Source organism: Monodelphis domestica, chromosome 7 (assembly GCF_027887165.1).
Source record: "Monodelphis domestica isolate mMonDom1 chromosome 7, mMonDom1.pri, whole genome shotgun sequence".
NCBI lineage: Eukaryota > Metazoa > Chordata > Mammalia > Didelphimorphia > Didelphidae > Monodelphis > Monodelphis domestica.
The window spans coordinates 197536911-197553758 of record NC_077233.1 but is presented as its reverse complement, the minus strand read 5'-3'; positions in this window follow the sequence as shown (position 1 = coordinate 197553758).

The window sequence follows — 16848 nt, the reverse complement described above, 5'->3', positions numbered from 1 at the left end:
AAGTAATATAATGCATAGATCTGAGTTTGTGTCTTCTCTTTGACATATACTGGTTCTGTGACTAGGGGTCAAAGTACTTAAACTCTTTTACTGCTCTGCATCACTAGAGAGAATTTCCTGGAATGACAATCACAAAATGGAATGATGATGGATTTCTGGGTTACTTGATCAACAAAATAGACGACCAGACATTTCCTCTTTTCACTACCATTTCTCAAAGCCTTCCAATTCAAAAATGATGTGCCAAAGATAAATCAAAATCAATTGTCCAGAAGGTTTAGGGTATCCAGAATCCAAAAGAGGTTAAAATATTTTTAAATTAAAAATCCATGACCTGACACCTATCCTGAGCTTATTTCATCCCCTTTCCCCTCACTATCTACCAAGCTGCTGGCAGTGAGGCTATACTAGTGGACCCAAAGACCTGAAACATGACTTGCAACAAAACCTAACCCCATTCCCCAGTCCCTACCTCCCTTTTTCCAGAGATAGAGATCCTGGCTCCAGCTGCAGAAGTTTTTAGCTTGGGCCAGATAACCAGTGCTGCAGTAGCAGCATTCTATGCTGCAAAATATCTCTGCAGGAGAATAGAAGAACAAGGAGAAAGGGGGCAGGACTAACACATGGATATGAAATAGAGCTCAATCTCACACTTTCCTCCCCAAGCTTTAAAGACCTAAATTACAGAAATCAGTTCTATAACAACAGCATGGCAGGTCTCTGGGCTTCCAGTTCCTGACCAGGGAAGTGAGGAAGAGAGAAAGTGGGACAAAAGGGAGTAAGTAGGAAGAGTAGGGGTGACTGTGAAATATTCCAGTAGGTCTGAAAGAAATTGCTCAGACATACAATGTAGGCTGAAGTACCATAAACTGCTCAGTTTGAAAGGAGGCTAAGACATTTTGAGACTCAGCCCCCTGGGAAACCACAATCAGAGGAGAGGGAGTCAAGAAAATGAGCATTAAGAGGAGAAAAGACTGAAATTACCAAAGATCTCCAGAAGAAAACTCAAATCCTTTGAACATGAACATATACATCAACAGGAAAACATCAACTTCAAAAGCAAACACAGCCTCCAGATCTACTAAACAAGATGAGACATAGATGAATAAACAGTGAAAGACAAAAGAAAATGATTTAACACTTGATGGACAGAGGACCCTGTGGAATTTGAGGAGAACATTGAACAGTAGTACACTGTTCCTGAGTGGTTTAAAAGAAAAACAAGATTTATGAGAGCAAATTTATGACCTGTGCAGCAAAAAATAATTGATAGAATAGAAAAATTGGAATTTGGTATGGCAAGTCTATGCAAATCATAGACAACAAACCAATATTAGTAAAAGACTTATGCTATCTTCTTTCTTCAGAAGAATATATATATATATGCCTCAGCATCTTTGGAACTTTAACAATATTGTATAGGGCACAGAAATATTGTATACAAATGTAAAAAGGTAAAAATAGTATTTCTTTTACAGATCATAATGTAATAAAAAAGTCATTAGTAAAGAGATAATAAACAAAAGACACAGACCCAAATGGAGACTTTCCCCTCCCCAAAACCCTTATCTCTTAGTATCTTAGTATCTTAGTATTATTAGTCTTAGTATCAAGGAAGAACAACAAGGGGTAGGCAATTGGAATTAAGTGAGCCAAGGTCACAGCGCTAAAAAGTGTGAGGCTAGATTTGAATATAGGCCCTCTTGATTCCAGGCCTAGCACTCTATCCACTGTGCTACCTAGCTATCCCTCAAAGGGAGACATAATGATAAAATACTAAATAGTGACTGGGTAAAAGAACAAATCATAGAAATAATTAATTATGTGAAAGAAAATGATAGCAATGAAACCACATACCAAAATTTCTGGGACATAGTTAAAGCAATTCTCAGGGGGAAAATCATACCCCTAAAAATGGATTAACAAAATAAAAAAAAAGAGGATTAACAAACTGAATAGTCATTTCAAAATATTAGAAAGTCAACAAATAAACCTAGAATAAGTACAAGAGAAGAAATATTGAAATTAGAGGAGAAATAGATACATTGGAAATAAAAGCCATAGAAATGATAAATAAAACTAAAAGCTAATTCTTTGAAAAGATTAATAAAATTTATAAACCTTTAGGCCAATTTCATTAAAAAGAGGGCAGAAAACCAGATCAATAAAATAGCATGTTGACATAGGCATTATACCCCCAGAAACTTGGGCCAACTATTATCAGAGGAATTCCTTTGCTCCCTTACATCCTCATGACTCCTAGCCTAAAAGCATCCAATGATCGCCATAGGATGCTGAGATGATTGCCCTCCTTTAGATTTAAGATGGACAAAGAGATGCTCCTCCAGGCTACACCTCAATTCTATCAGGCTACATCTCAGACATCTGCCTGTTCCCTAAAACTAAGGAATCATTCATGAGGGTCATTCCCTATGTCTCCAGGCAGACCGCAGTCAGATGACCCCACCCCCACCCCCACAGAATGGCTGAGTGGCTACCACTCTAGAGTAATGTCCACACAATGACACAGCATTTATTATAAGAGTATAAAATCCCCAGAATTGATTGGTTCTGAGAGCAACTTTCCATTTTGCTGTTCCACCTATACTATCCTCCTGGCCCGTCTCAACATTACTTTCTAAATTAATAAATTTCTCTTTTTATTTTTAAGCTAAGTTTTGGAGTCTTACATTCTTGCAGAAAGATATTCTTCCTGAACCCAAGGGGTGTATCTCTTCACCCCCACAACAATATGAGTAATGTGAAATCACAATAAAACCAGAAGAAATATCAGAGCATATTATGCAGTTTTTATTAATAAAACAGAGAACACAAAAGAAATAGAATATCTTCAAGCATATAAAATATCCAAACTATCAAAAGACTAGAAATCTTAGATAACCCAATTTCAGAAAAGGAAATAAATATAGTTTTAAAAGAATTATGAGACAAAAATAAAACTTCTAGTTCTGATGGATTCATAGGAGAATTTTATCAGACTTTAGGAACAATTAGTATCCAAACTTTACAAATTATTCTCAGAAATTGAGAAAGTAAAATCCTTTTGTGACAAAAATGAATTGAAAAAAAAAAAGAATCCTTTTCTAAGACATATATAGTTCCTTATACTCAAACCAGGAAAAGATAAAACACAGAAGAAAAACTATAGATGAGAATCATTAATGAATATTGAGTCAAAAAATTTAAACAAAATCATGTCAAACAGTGGTCAGTGATTTGTCCAAGAAATCATTCATTTTGACCAACTGAGATTTAAACCAAGTATGCAAGAATGGTTCAACATTTAGAAAACAATCAACATAACTAATTGTAGTATAAGTAAATATCTAAAAAACTACATGATCATCTCAATAAATGCAGAAAAAGCATCTGACAAAGAACAGCATTCTTTTGCTATAAAATCCCTACAAAGTATAGGCATAAAGATTCTTTTTTTTAATATGGCAAAAAGCATTTATCTAAAACCAAAAGGAAACACCACATGCAATGGATATATACAAGAACATTTTCTAATAAACATTAGAGTGAAGCAAGGAAGCCTACTTTCTCCATTATTATTTTATGTAGCTCTAGAATTAACAGCAATAAAGCAAGAGAAAAAAATTAAAGGCATAAAGATAGATAAAGAGGAAAATAAACTATCCCTATTTGGTAAGGATATGATGTCACATTTAGAAAATCCTAAGGAATCAGCAAAAATACCAATTAAGGCAATAGCTTCTATCAAGATTCAGGCCACAAAATACCCCCCCCCCCCCAGCACCATTGCTATATATAATGATAACAAAACCCAATAAGGAAAAATAGACAGGAAACCCCCATTTCAAATAATTACAAAATTAATTAAATATCTAGGGATCAACCAACCATATCACATCAAATGTTTGCATGGGTTCAGTTACAAAGTGCTCATTAAAGAAATAAAGAATAACTTAAACAGTTAAGGCAAGGCCACGGCAATATAATAAAAATGACAATAGTATTAAAGTTAGTTATGCTTTGAATGCTATACTAATCAAGTTACCAAGGAGATACTTTATGGAACTTGATAAAATGAAAACAAAATTCATGTGGAAAAACAAAATATCTAGAACATCAACAGAAATAATGAAAAGAAATAAGGATAAAGAGGAAATACCACTTTCAGAACTTTATGTTAAAAAGTAGCAGTCATCCAAACTCCGGTATTGTTTAGAAAACAGAGAGCTAGACTGATGGAATAGGCTAGACAAGGGAAAACAAGAAATAGTGGATCTTAATAACTCAGTGGTTGACAAAGTGGAAAACAAACTAATTTTAAAATTCTCTATTTTGTAAAAACTTCTGGGGAAACTGGAAAGTAGTCTGGCAGAAATTAGGCTTAGACAAACACCCTAGGCTATACTCCATAATATATTCTAAATGGATATGTAACCTTAATTTGAAAGATCAGACTACATAAAAATGGAAAGAGAAGCAGATTGGATACTGCTCATAGCTATGGCTAGGAGATATATTCTTTTTATTTTTTTTAAGCTTTAAATTTTTAAAAATTATATGTAGGAACAATTTTGACAATTGTTTTCTGACATTTTTGTGATTCAGATTCTCTCCCTTTCTCCCTCCCTCCTTCTTCTCTTTCACAAGACAGTAAATAGTCTGATATAAATTATACCAGGGCTTTCTTACAATATATATTTCTATATTCTTCATGCTATGACAGAAGACATATCATGCATATATTAAAAAATCTTTTAGGAAATAAAAAGTAAAAGATAGTATGCTGATCTGCAATCAGATTTCAACTGTTCTTTCTTTGGTTGTGGATAGCATTTTTTTTTTTATCATCTGTCCTTTGGGGTTACCTTGAAACTTTACTTGCTGATAATAGTTGAGAACGTTACAATTTATCATAGTACACTACTTCTGTTACTGTATACACTGTTTTCCTGGTTCTGCTCACTTCACTTTATGTCAATTCATATACATTTTCCCAGGTTTTTCTGAACTCATTCTGTTCATCATTTATTATGCCCCAATAGTATCCCATTACAACCATATATCACTACTGGCTCACCCATTCCCCAATTGATGGACACTACTTAAGTTTCCAATTCTTTGTCACTACAAAAAGAGCTGCTCAATATATTTTTGTACAAGTAGGCCCTTTCCTGCTATCTTGGAGATATTTTCTTAATCAATCAAGAGATGGAGACAATTACAAAAGATAGCACAGATAGCTTTGATTACATGAAACTGAAAACTTCTGTGTAGATACAAGTAATGCACCTCAGAGAGGTGGTAGAATGGAGGGAAAACTTTGTTATCAAATTTCTTTGATAAGGGATTAATATCTGAGATATATAAACATATATATATATATGTATATTTACGTATGCATAACTAGTAACCATTCCCCAACAAAGGATATAAACAAATAGTTCTCAAAAGAATTGCAAAGTATTCACAATCATTTGAAAGAATATGTAAATCACTAATGAGAAAAATGCAAATCAATACAATCCTGAGGTTTCACCTTATGCCCTGAAAATTAGCAAAGATGACAAAAAATGGAGAACTGTGGAATGACAGGAACAGTGAAAAGGTATATCATTCTGAAAAGCAATTTGGAATTAGGGTAACAATTATGCTGCTTATAATATATATCCTTTCATCCAGATACTCCATTACGGGTTTATACCCAGAGGAAGCCATTGATAAGAAAAAAGGGCCCATTTATACAAAAATATTTATATCAACTTTTTTTGAGGTAATAGCAAAGAATTAGAAACAAAGTAGATATCCATTGATTGAGGAATGGTTAAATAAATTATGGTACATGAATGTAATGCAATATTGCTGTATTTAAGAAATGATGTATGTGGGGGCAACTGGCTCAGTGGATTGAGAGTCAGGCATAGAGACCTGGAGGTCCTGGGTTCAAATGTGGCCTCAGACTTTTCTAGCTATGTGGTCCTTGGCAAGTCACTTAATTACAATTGCCTAACTCTAACCATTCTTTTGCCTTGGAACCAATACATGGTATCTGTCTAAGACAGAAAGTAAGGGTTCAAAAAAAAAAGAAATGATATATACAATTAATCCAGAGAAGCATGAAAGATCTATATGAAATGATGCAAAATGAAGAAAAATCAAGAAAAAATAGAGCAACTATTTGTGTGGAAAGAACAATTATACACCAAAAAATCAAAAGTGAAAGCAACAAAAGTATAAAGATCAAGTATGACTCAAATGAAGAGATATGAGGACACTGACAACCCACCATTGTTGTATGAAGTATGTGGAAGTAGGAGGGCTACAGGTGTTACACATTGCACATCTTTGGGGACTTTTCCAATGAATCTATACATTGTGTTGATTTTTTTCTTTAAAATGCTTTTTGTTCTATAGGATGGCTCTGTAGGAGGAGGAGGACAAGTGATAGGGGAGGGATAACTATGATGATATAAGAAAGAGATGTCCCACACTTTTTTTTTTCCAATTAGGCATTTTCCAAATTATTCTTATAGAAAGAAATTAGTAGTGGGAGTGAGAAGAATATTCTGGGAGTAACACACATAATAAACAATGAAATGGGAAGTCAGGAAGCATGGTGCATGTATGAGATCATCATTACATGTTTGGTTGCAACATAGAATGTAAGATATGACTGAAAAAGTAGAGAGGTGCCAAATTTTAGAAAATCTTGAATACCAGGCTGAAAGGTCCAGATTTTCTTGGTGGGTAGTTGATGTTGAAAAATTGTTATGAAAAATCACAACATCTGATACTTGAAAGAGATCTGAAAAGAGGACAATTCATTATTTATTTATTTTTGACAATTTTTTTTAGTCAATTTAGAACATTATTCCTTGATTACAAAGATCATATTCTATCCCTCCCTCCCCTCCCCCCACCCTTTTCGTAGCCCATGCACAATTCCACTGGATATTACATGTGTCCTTGATCAGAACCCATTTCTACATTATTGATATTTGCACTAGGATGTTCATTTAGATTCTATATCCCCAATCATATCCCCATTAATCAAGCAGTCGTTTTTCTTCTGTATTTCTACTCCCAGTTTTTCCTCTGGATGTGGATAGTGTTCTTTCTCATAAATCCCTCCAAGTTGTTCAGGATCACTGCATTGCCAGTAATGGAGAAGTCCATTACATTCGATTGTACCACAGTGTATCAGTCTCTGTGTACAATGTTCTCCTGGCTCTGCTCCTTTCGCTCTGTATCACTTCCTGGAGGTCATTCCAGTTCATTATTCCTTTGAGCACAATAGTATTCCATCACCAACACATACCACAATTTGTTCAGCCATTCCCCAATTGAAGGGCATCCCCTCATTTTCCAAGTTTTTGACACCACAAAGAGCGCAGCTATGAATATTCTTGTCCAAGTCTTTTTCCTTATTATCTAAAAGAGGGCAGTTGAATCAAACAATACATAGATGAGAATCCCCTTCCATGAAACATACTCAACAAGGGACTTTCTGGCTTTCTCTTGAAGGTCTCCAGAAAGGCATAATCTACTTTGACCTGTGGCAACCCATTACAATTTGTAGATACCTCCAATTGCTAGGAAGCTTTTCCTTATGAAACAAAGGACTGAACCCCAAGCCCAGTCCTTATGAATTAGTGACAAATGCTCCTTGTGGATTAGGATAGAAAACTTACTTCTGGGAGCAATGAGAAGGTATAAATAGAGGTGCCTTGGAGAGATTTTGGAGCATGCCTAGACATTCTGCAACTGATTCTGACCTGGGAGGTTGCATTCAAAAGACAGTAGGTGATGAAATCTTTGACCCTTCTTTTTTGTCTTTACTCTTCATTGTGGGATGTTCTCCAGGGTGACTGTATCCAGTGATGGACAATGTGGTGAGGAGAGAGGATTTGGACCTTTTCTCTTGGTACTTTGCCTTGGCATTTGTTCTTTCATTTCAGTTGAAGGAAATTAGAAGCTACAATACCAAGCTTTGAAAGGTCAGAAGAGTGAGCCAACCAAGGTCTCTGAGTTGAGTACATGCCAGGTTTTACAGCTAGCTTAGTACCACTACCTTAAAGAGGGATCTTCAAATCTGCCCCAGCAGTAGCTAAGACAAAAGCACATTTGGATGTGAACTTGTGTGTGTGTGTGTGTGTGTGTGTGTGTGTGTGTGTGTGTGTGTAGAGAAGGTGGCATCTAGAAGATATTACAGAAATAGAATGGGCAGACTTGGCAACAGATTGGACATGGGGAGACAGGGAGGGGGAGAGGGAAAGAAAGAATATTTACATTTAGAGCAGTTGACTGGGACAATGATGGCACATTTCCTCCCCAGGATGCAAGACTGACTTCTTTCCTGGGTACTTTCTTTCCTCTCCTCCAGATGTGCCTTCCTAACTCTTCTTCCTTTTCAGCTTTGTTTTATGTTATTTTCCTCCATTAAAATGTGAACTCCTTGACAGGAGGGACTTCTCTCTGCTATCTTCAGAATTTAGCATGGTGCCTGTAATAGAAAACACTTAATACCTCAGACACTTCCTGGCTGTGTGACCCTGGGCAAGTCACTTAATCCCAATTGTCTAGCTCTTACTGCTCTTCTGCCTTGGAACCCAAACTTATTATTTACTCTAAGATAGAAAGGGTTATTTAAAAAAAATTTATTAATAAAATTTTTCCATGGTTCCATGATTCATGTTCTTTTCCTCTCCTCCTCCCACCCACTTCCCATCACCAAGGTATAATTCCATTGGGTTAGTAAGGATTATTTTTAAGAAATAAAAATTATAAAAATCAATTAAATGGGGTTGGGGAGCACAAGTCAGGGAAGCCTTCAAGAAAGAGGCAGCATTTGAACTTGGCCTTTAACAAATGGAAACATCCTGCTTCTGACCCTGTTTTCCCATTCTAGAAATGGGAAAATGACATGAGCAAAGGGCACAGAGATGGATCGGAGGCTCGTAGAGCATGGATTTGGAGCTGGAAAGCTCTTAGAAGGCCATGTAGTCTGAACTTTTCATTTTTCAGATAAAGCAAGGGAAGCCCAGAATGGTTAAGTGACTTGCTGGGGTCCCACACAGAACAGGGTTAGAGAAAGAATTTGAACTAGGTTGTTTGGACTTCAAGTCCTTTGTTTTTCATTCTACCATGCAGGGAGGCAGGACAATGGGAGAGTGTGGGAATATCTTGCAGATTCTGCAAGTTAGTTCTAGACCACCACAATGAAGTCAACATTGCAATAAACTGAGTAACAAGGATTTTTTTTGGTCTTTTTGTTTCTTGGTACATATAAATGTTCACTCTATATTGTAGTTTGCCCAGTGTACGATAGTATTGTATCTAAAAAAATATCTACCTTAAATAAAAAATACTGTTAAGGCTAAAAAATGCTAGCCCTTCCCTGAGCCTTCAGGGAGTCCTCATCTTTTTAGGGGTGGAGGGTCTTGCCTCAGTGTTAATGGTTGTGACAATGCCTTAAAACAAGTCAACAATGAGGTTTGCCACATGGATGGCCTCTTTCTTTCACGTGAACGCTTAGAGACCATAATAGGGTTATTAGTTGGCCTTATTTCAATAGTTAGGTCTCAAGGAATGGGGGACCCCAAGGAGAGCAAGAGAGAAGGTGGAACATGATTTGTGGCACCCCAAAGCAATTACAATAGTAACATCAAAGATCACAGGTATAATGACAACGAAAAGTTTGAAATATTGTGAGAATTACCAAAATGTGACAGAGACACTATGTGGGCACACGCTGGTCAAAAAATGGCACTGATGGACTTGCTCCACCCGGGGTTGCCACAAAACTTCAATTTGTCACAAAGGCATTATCTCTGTGCTCCACTTTGAGTGGAGGGCCAAGAGTAGGAAGGGGGTTGATACCGGATGGCTGGAGGCAGAATGTAGAAGCATTGAAGGTCAGATTTTACATGAGAGGTGATGGAAGTCATCGAAGGTACTGGAGGATCAAGGAGCAGCATGGGCCTAGGATGGGAGGAATACTATAAACTGGAAGTCCTGGATTTTTTCACCTTTCCAAGGCTTTCCTTCTTTCCAGCAAGGCTTCACTCATTTATTCCCTCACCTGGTATTTATTTGAGTATCTTCTTCCTCAAACATGCCTGCCTTTCCTCCTTCCACTTACTCTCCTCCTTCCTCCAAATTTAAAGAGGTGGCTGGTTGTCAGCAGCAACAAGCAAAAGAGCAGAAACAAAAGGTGATTCTTTTGTTCCTTTGGGAGACTACATCAGCATGGCAACTCAGCTCAGCGTTCCCAGGTGAATACCTGAAAATAACTTTCCTTAAAAAATAAAATAAAATAAAAACACCTCACAATAGCCATTAAGTAGTGTCTGCAAGTAGAAAGAAAACTGTGCTTGTCACCCAGGGCCCCTGGGCCAGCAGAGTAAATTGCCACCTATTATCACTGTCCTTTGAAATGCTAATGAGCTCTTCCTCCAAAGTTTACTTTTATGGAAAATCTTTTTTTTTTTTTTTTGCACACTGCCAGCACATACACTTTTAGTTTCAAACTTCCAAGTTTCTCTAACCCTTTCCTCAATTCCCTCTTGAAATTGTTTTTTTTGGGAATTTTTTTTTTGGCAGCCTTTTGAAAATTTGCCAGAGGATTTAGGATTAACCTTTTGAATATAAAGGAATTTCTGGATCCCAGACACTTATCAATTATTATAGGATCTTATTTGTTTTTTGAGGGAGAATGGCTGCCTCCTCATCCATTATTGTGGCCCAGTGGATCCTAGGGAGCCCTGCTCTAAATATAATCTCAGATACTCTGACCCTGGGCAATTCATTTTAAATATTCTGTTTATTTATTTGAAGATGGGGATAATAACTGCATCTACCTCAGGGTTGTGCAAGGCTGCAAATGAGAAAATGTACATAAACTATTTTGCAAACTTTAAGGTGCTTGACGAAATTGAGTTATTTAGAAATAATTTCTTTTTTGGAATCTTTTCTCCCAAATAAAATCCTCTTGGATTTTAAATAACATAAATTCAATATGAGTAAGTGATTTATCTACACACACACACACACACACACACACACACACACACACACACATATATATATATATATACAAATATGCACACACACACAGACACAGAAGAATAACCCTGCAAATAAACTGAAGGAGGGAGAAGGGGGAACCTTTATGAAAAAAGGGGAAGTGAATCATTTAACCATTCCACATGTCCTTCAACTACTCTTTTCAAACCTTTTGGAGGTTATTTTTTTTTTTTAATTTTAAAACTTTCCCCCCAATGAACAATTTTCTTTCCTTCCCATTTCCCCCTCTTAAGTGAATAAAAAAAATGAAAAAGAAACCATCGTAACAGGTATGCATAGTCAAGCCAAACAAATTCCCTCATTGGCCTTGTCTAAAACATGTATCTCATTTTGTCATTTAAGAGCAGTGCAGTTCTTCTCTGTAGGTGGGTAGAAAGCTTCATTTTTGGTCCTTTAGAATCTTTCCGTTTCCCAAAAGGTAGATTCCATTTTTTTCTTCTATAAAGAGCTACAATATTTTTGTACACGTGGGTCTTTTATCTTGGTTAGTATTGCTGATCAAAGAGTATGTGCACAGTTTAATGATTTCTGGGGTTAAGTTCCAAATTACTTTGCAATATGGCTGAATCAATTCATTGTTCCACAATAGTGTGCCAGTTTTCCTTCCAGTTCTTCCAACATTTTTCAATCAAGAGGGTCTTTTTGGAAAGGACCGACATCTTTGGAGGTCACAGTAACCCCCACAGGGAAAATTCTTGTAGGATTTTCAAGCATATAAGGCTCCTCTGATAGCAAAATTCTACAAAATTAATGTTTATTAAGTGTATATGCAAAGTAATGTGATAGGTCTGAGTGTACGTGTTGCATGAAAAAATGAGTAAGAGTGTGTCTTCTAGAATCTTAAAGTCTTAGTAGGGGAGATGAGATACACAAATGACTGACACAAAATGGGATGTAATAAATTCACAAGAGGCATAAAAATACTCTAACTGATCCAATTAGAGACAGGAGTGGCGGCTGCCTAAAGCAGCAACAGACACAAATTGGGCCTAGACTTTTATTTTTAAAAATTATACATTGTTTTAATCAGCAAAAATACATCTTCCCTCCTTCCTCATTCAACTGAAAAAAATTAAGAACCACCCCCAGCTCCCTTTCTAAGCCCCAACAAAAACCCTATCTTCTGCCAGAAGTCTTCCTCAAACCCTCTTCATTCCCATGCCTTCCCTCTTCCCCTTTTATCATACATACATATATATAACTGTTTTGTATTTGACTGCATATTGTCTCCTCCATTAGAGAGAAAACTCCTTGAGGGCTGGGACTGTTTTTGAATTCTTAATAGTGCCTGGCATATAGTAATAGGCACTTAATATTGATTGGAATACATATCAAACTAAGCAAATGTCCAGTCACGTCCACCTATAAAAATCTCATTCTGTACCATGAATCCTTCGATTTTCTTATCAGGAAGTGGGGAGCAAGTTTCCTTTTAGTACTTGAGCCATGGCTTGTTACGATGCCGACTCGAATTCCTGTTTTCCCAAATTTTAAATGACAGCCATTCCACAAGTTGTCCTCCTGCCTCTGCTCATTTCATCCTGCATCAGTTTGTACACATCTTACCAGGCTTCCCCGAAAGCACCCTTTTCATTTCTCACAGCACCCGTACGCCATTATTCTTATGTATCGTACCTTGTTCAGCCTTGTTGTCCCCTTGGACACGCCTTGTTTCCAATTCTTTGCCACTTCAAAGTGTTATATTTCTGTACATTCTTTGGGTTGGTTTCGCCGAGGTCTTATCCGCCCCTTAATGTGGCCTCCCCCTAGTTCCCTCTTCCCGTTTCCCTGACGATTTGAATGATTTTTGCATCTGTGTATAAACTGTATAGTCTTCCCTTTGAAGTGTTCCGTTCAGAATGAGTCTCAACCGTCAGTTTTCCTGTCCTTTCCTCCCTTTAGACTCCTTCTTGTGTGCCTTCATTATGATAATTTTCTCTCACGTGCCGGTCCCTTTCCCTCCTTATAAGATCAGCACAGAGCAGAACCACTCCCAGGCATTCTAATGATGACTCCATGACCCCTGCGGGCAGGCTTCAGACACATGTATCACCTCCCCACAGAAGGGAAGCAGCTCATCTCTCTTTAGTTCCTGAACTGTTCATATTTGCCTTGTTTGCACTTCCAAATGATCACATAGCACTAGGCCTTTCATCAGAGGCAAATAGCTGATCGAGGGCAGGGGCATGCAGTCAAGAAGCCCCGAGTTCAAATTTCATTTAGACACTGTGAATTAGGGCAAAATTATTAAACCTGTTTGCTTCTGTTTCCACTATAAAATAATAGCGCCAACCTTGCAGGGTTGTAAGGATCAAATGAAATAGTTGTAAAATGCCTTTTCTGTTCCTGGGTCTCTCTCCCCCATTAGGGATGCCTTTAATTTCATCAAAGGCTTTGATTTTCCCCTGTAGGTTCACCTTCATGTTTGTTGGGCAAGTTATTCTTGGTTATGACCATATCCTTTGCCTTTTGAAATGCTATTCTAACCTCTCCTCTTCTTTTTGGAGGCTATACCTTGTAGGACCCTGCTTGGCTTCTTAGTACTTGAATTCTTTCTAATTGTGTCTAGAAGTATAAGCTCTGGATTTTGACTATGCTTCTTGGAGTTTCAGGTGATGGGTAGAATTCATTTTCACATTTCTCTAAGAAATCTGGTAAGTTTTCTTGAAATTTAAGTAGGCTCTTTTTTTGGGTCACAGGTAACCCAATAGTTCTTGATTTACCATTTCTTGATGTTTTCCAGGTCAGTTGATTTGAATATATCCTATATTTTGTCAGGCCTTTTGACTTCAAAATTCTCTCATGGAATTATTAGTTTTTATTGGGTACATTCTAATTTTCAGGCAGTTTTCACTTGGGCAAGGTTTTGTATCTTTGTGTCAAGCTATTAACTCCCCCTCTACTGCTTTTTCCCATAGCTCTCATTTCTAATTTTTTCCCTTAAGCATGAAGATCTGGTTTGGAAAAAAAGAATGGTTTTTCCTTCAATTAAAAACAACATTCTTTCCATCTTAGAATCAATAGTACATATTGGTTCCAAGGCAGAGAGTGGAAAGCATTAGGCAATGGAGGTTAAGTGACTTGTCCAGCATCACACAGCTAGGAAGTATCTGAGGCCAGATTTGGCCCTAGGACCTCCCGTCTCTAGGCCTGACTCTCAATCTACTGAGCTACCCAGCTGCCTCTTTCCTTCAATTTCTTGATCAGGATTTATAGTCTGGCATTTTCCAGATACCAGACTAAATCCTGGAATGCTCTATTTTACTTTATGTAAGCATATTTTACTTAAAACAACTTTAATGTTCATAACATACCTTTGGCTTAAATTGGTTTTGACATTTGTACACATGTAATGTGATGGGGGAGAAATTGCTTATTATATAATACTTCCAGCTATTCTGCCATCTTGGCTTTGCTGTTTTTTGAAATATCTATAGAAAACAAGGGTGATTATACTAGTTCAGAAGGTAGTATAATCATGAAATTATTATATGAGGAAACGTGATATACTTAAGATGAGATCTTTAATGTCTCAGCCTAGTTCTTCCATTTTTTAGGGCACAAAACACTCCCATCACATTACATGAGTACACGTGTCAAAATCCATTTAAGCCAAAGACACATTATGAACATTAAAGTTTTATGTCTTAAGTAAAATATACTTTCATAAAAGAATATTCCAGGGGAATTACAGGCAAAAAGGAATAGATAGGAAGAAATTGAATGTCACAGATAACAGATTTATTTGATGAGGCTGATGAGATGGAAGAACTTAGTGAAGCAAATAAAAAGCAAGGCAGGAGTCTGGAAACCACTGTAGATTCACCACCAAGATATGCATAATGGGTTGCAACAAAATCTGTTGGAAGGCTGTAGGAGGCACTTAGTCATGTTAGGCAGTACCAATCCGAAGAGCTTACTGGAAATGAACTTGGGCTAAGATTTTGACTAGGTTATTAGCATGGTTCTGCTTCTATTTATATTGCATGGCTAATCTCCTTATCTCTTTAGTGTGAAGAGAACTTGCACAGTAGAGAACTGGATCTGGGATCAGAGGACTTGGGTTCAAACACCAGCTCCATTACTTTACTGCCCATGTGAACTTGGACGTCACCGCTCTTAGAGCCTATTTCCTCATTTGAAGAATGAGCTTGGAATATTCTCTAAGGTTCCTTCCAATTCTAAGACTAATAATCCTCCGACCTTACCCCTCCCAGGCCTGTTGTGAGAAAAATATTAGTCTGGTCTCTGGATCTGTTATTATGAAAATACGCCTGACCTAAATAGTATAAAAAATGTGATGAAATGACCTTGCTTGATTTCTAAAGACTGAGGAATATGCTAATAAATGTTTAACAACTGGGTCTCTTATGGTGATGGTGGGAATATATATGCATGGCATATTTTAAGTTTAATCTGAAGGCCGCTGGGCAGATAGTCACACCTGGAGCTCGGACATTCTGGGTTCAAATCTGGCCTCAGACATGTCCTAGTTGTGACCCTGGGCAAGTCACTTAATCCCCATTGCCTGGCCCTTACTTTTCTGCCTTGGAAAAAATAAATAAATAAAAAAGGCCAGCTATCCAGAGAAGCACCATCGTCAAATCAAAACTGTGCCTGACATCACACTTTGATTCTAGGCAATTCCTTATGCCTTGATTACAAGAAGTTACCAAAGCTTGGTTTCTTGGGGTGAAATTCAAAACCAAGGCCAGAACAACCACACAAAATAAATCCAAAGAAAATTTCATTCATTCATAGCTATTCTAACCAGTTACTCAGTTGTGGGTAGAAGTGATCACGGCTTCAGATAGGGTTCTGATAATAGACTACTCTGATAATAACACCAAGTATGGACATGTGTGTGTGTCCTCCAGTAATAGATTTACTATTAGATGGTGATAAATAAATTTACTGATAGGCTTATTATACACGATTACATTATATGGGTATTAGCTACAGCAACCCATGAATCAAACAAAAAATAGAAAATGATTCTGAGTTTTTTGTGGCTCTCTTCTCCCTCTATAGTAATGGTAGGTGTTGGGGGCAGCTGGGTGAAGAAGCCAGGTCTAGAGATAGGAGGTTCTGGGTTTAAATATGGCTTCAGGCACTTTCTAGCTGTGTGACCCTGGAGAAGTCACTTAACTCCAACTACCCAGTCCTTACTGCTCTTAAACCCGTGAGGGTTCTAAAAAAAAGTTTAAATCTGCATCAACATTTTATCCATTACTTTAAGTTTAGACAATCAACAAAAAACAATTGAATATTGTATTTACCTGATCACGAATATGCAAATATTAACACTGAAAATTTATCAGCTCTAGGTCACCTGATTGAGAACATGCGAATACGAGTATATATTCAATAGTTTTATTTTTAATTGTTGTACAGCACTTGTCTGGATCCCCTGCTAAGGCAGTGTGATGTGGCGGCAGAAATCTGGATCCGAGGATATGCAGTGTTAAGAAGCTGTTAGATCTTTACCTGAAGACAAAATGTTCAGGCTCTCAAAGCATCCCTTCACCCATGGCCAGTAGGGAGTCAAGAGAAAGTCCACCTGGGAGCACAAGTTCAAAGCTAAAAAGTAAGCACTGAGCAGTCACAAGGCAGAAGAGATGGTAACTGGAAAAGGCCTTAGAAATCGCATACTGCAAGCTTCTTCATTTTAAAGGTGATCAGGGAGGCTGTTATTGGGCAAAGGTCACACAGCGAGGAAGTAACAGAGCAGGAATCAGAACCTGTGTCCAAGTTCCATTGTGCTGC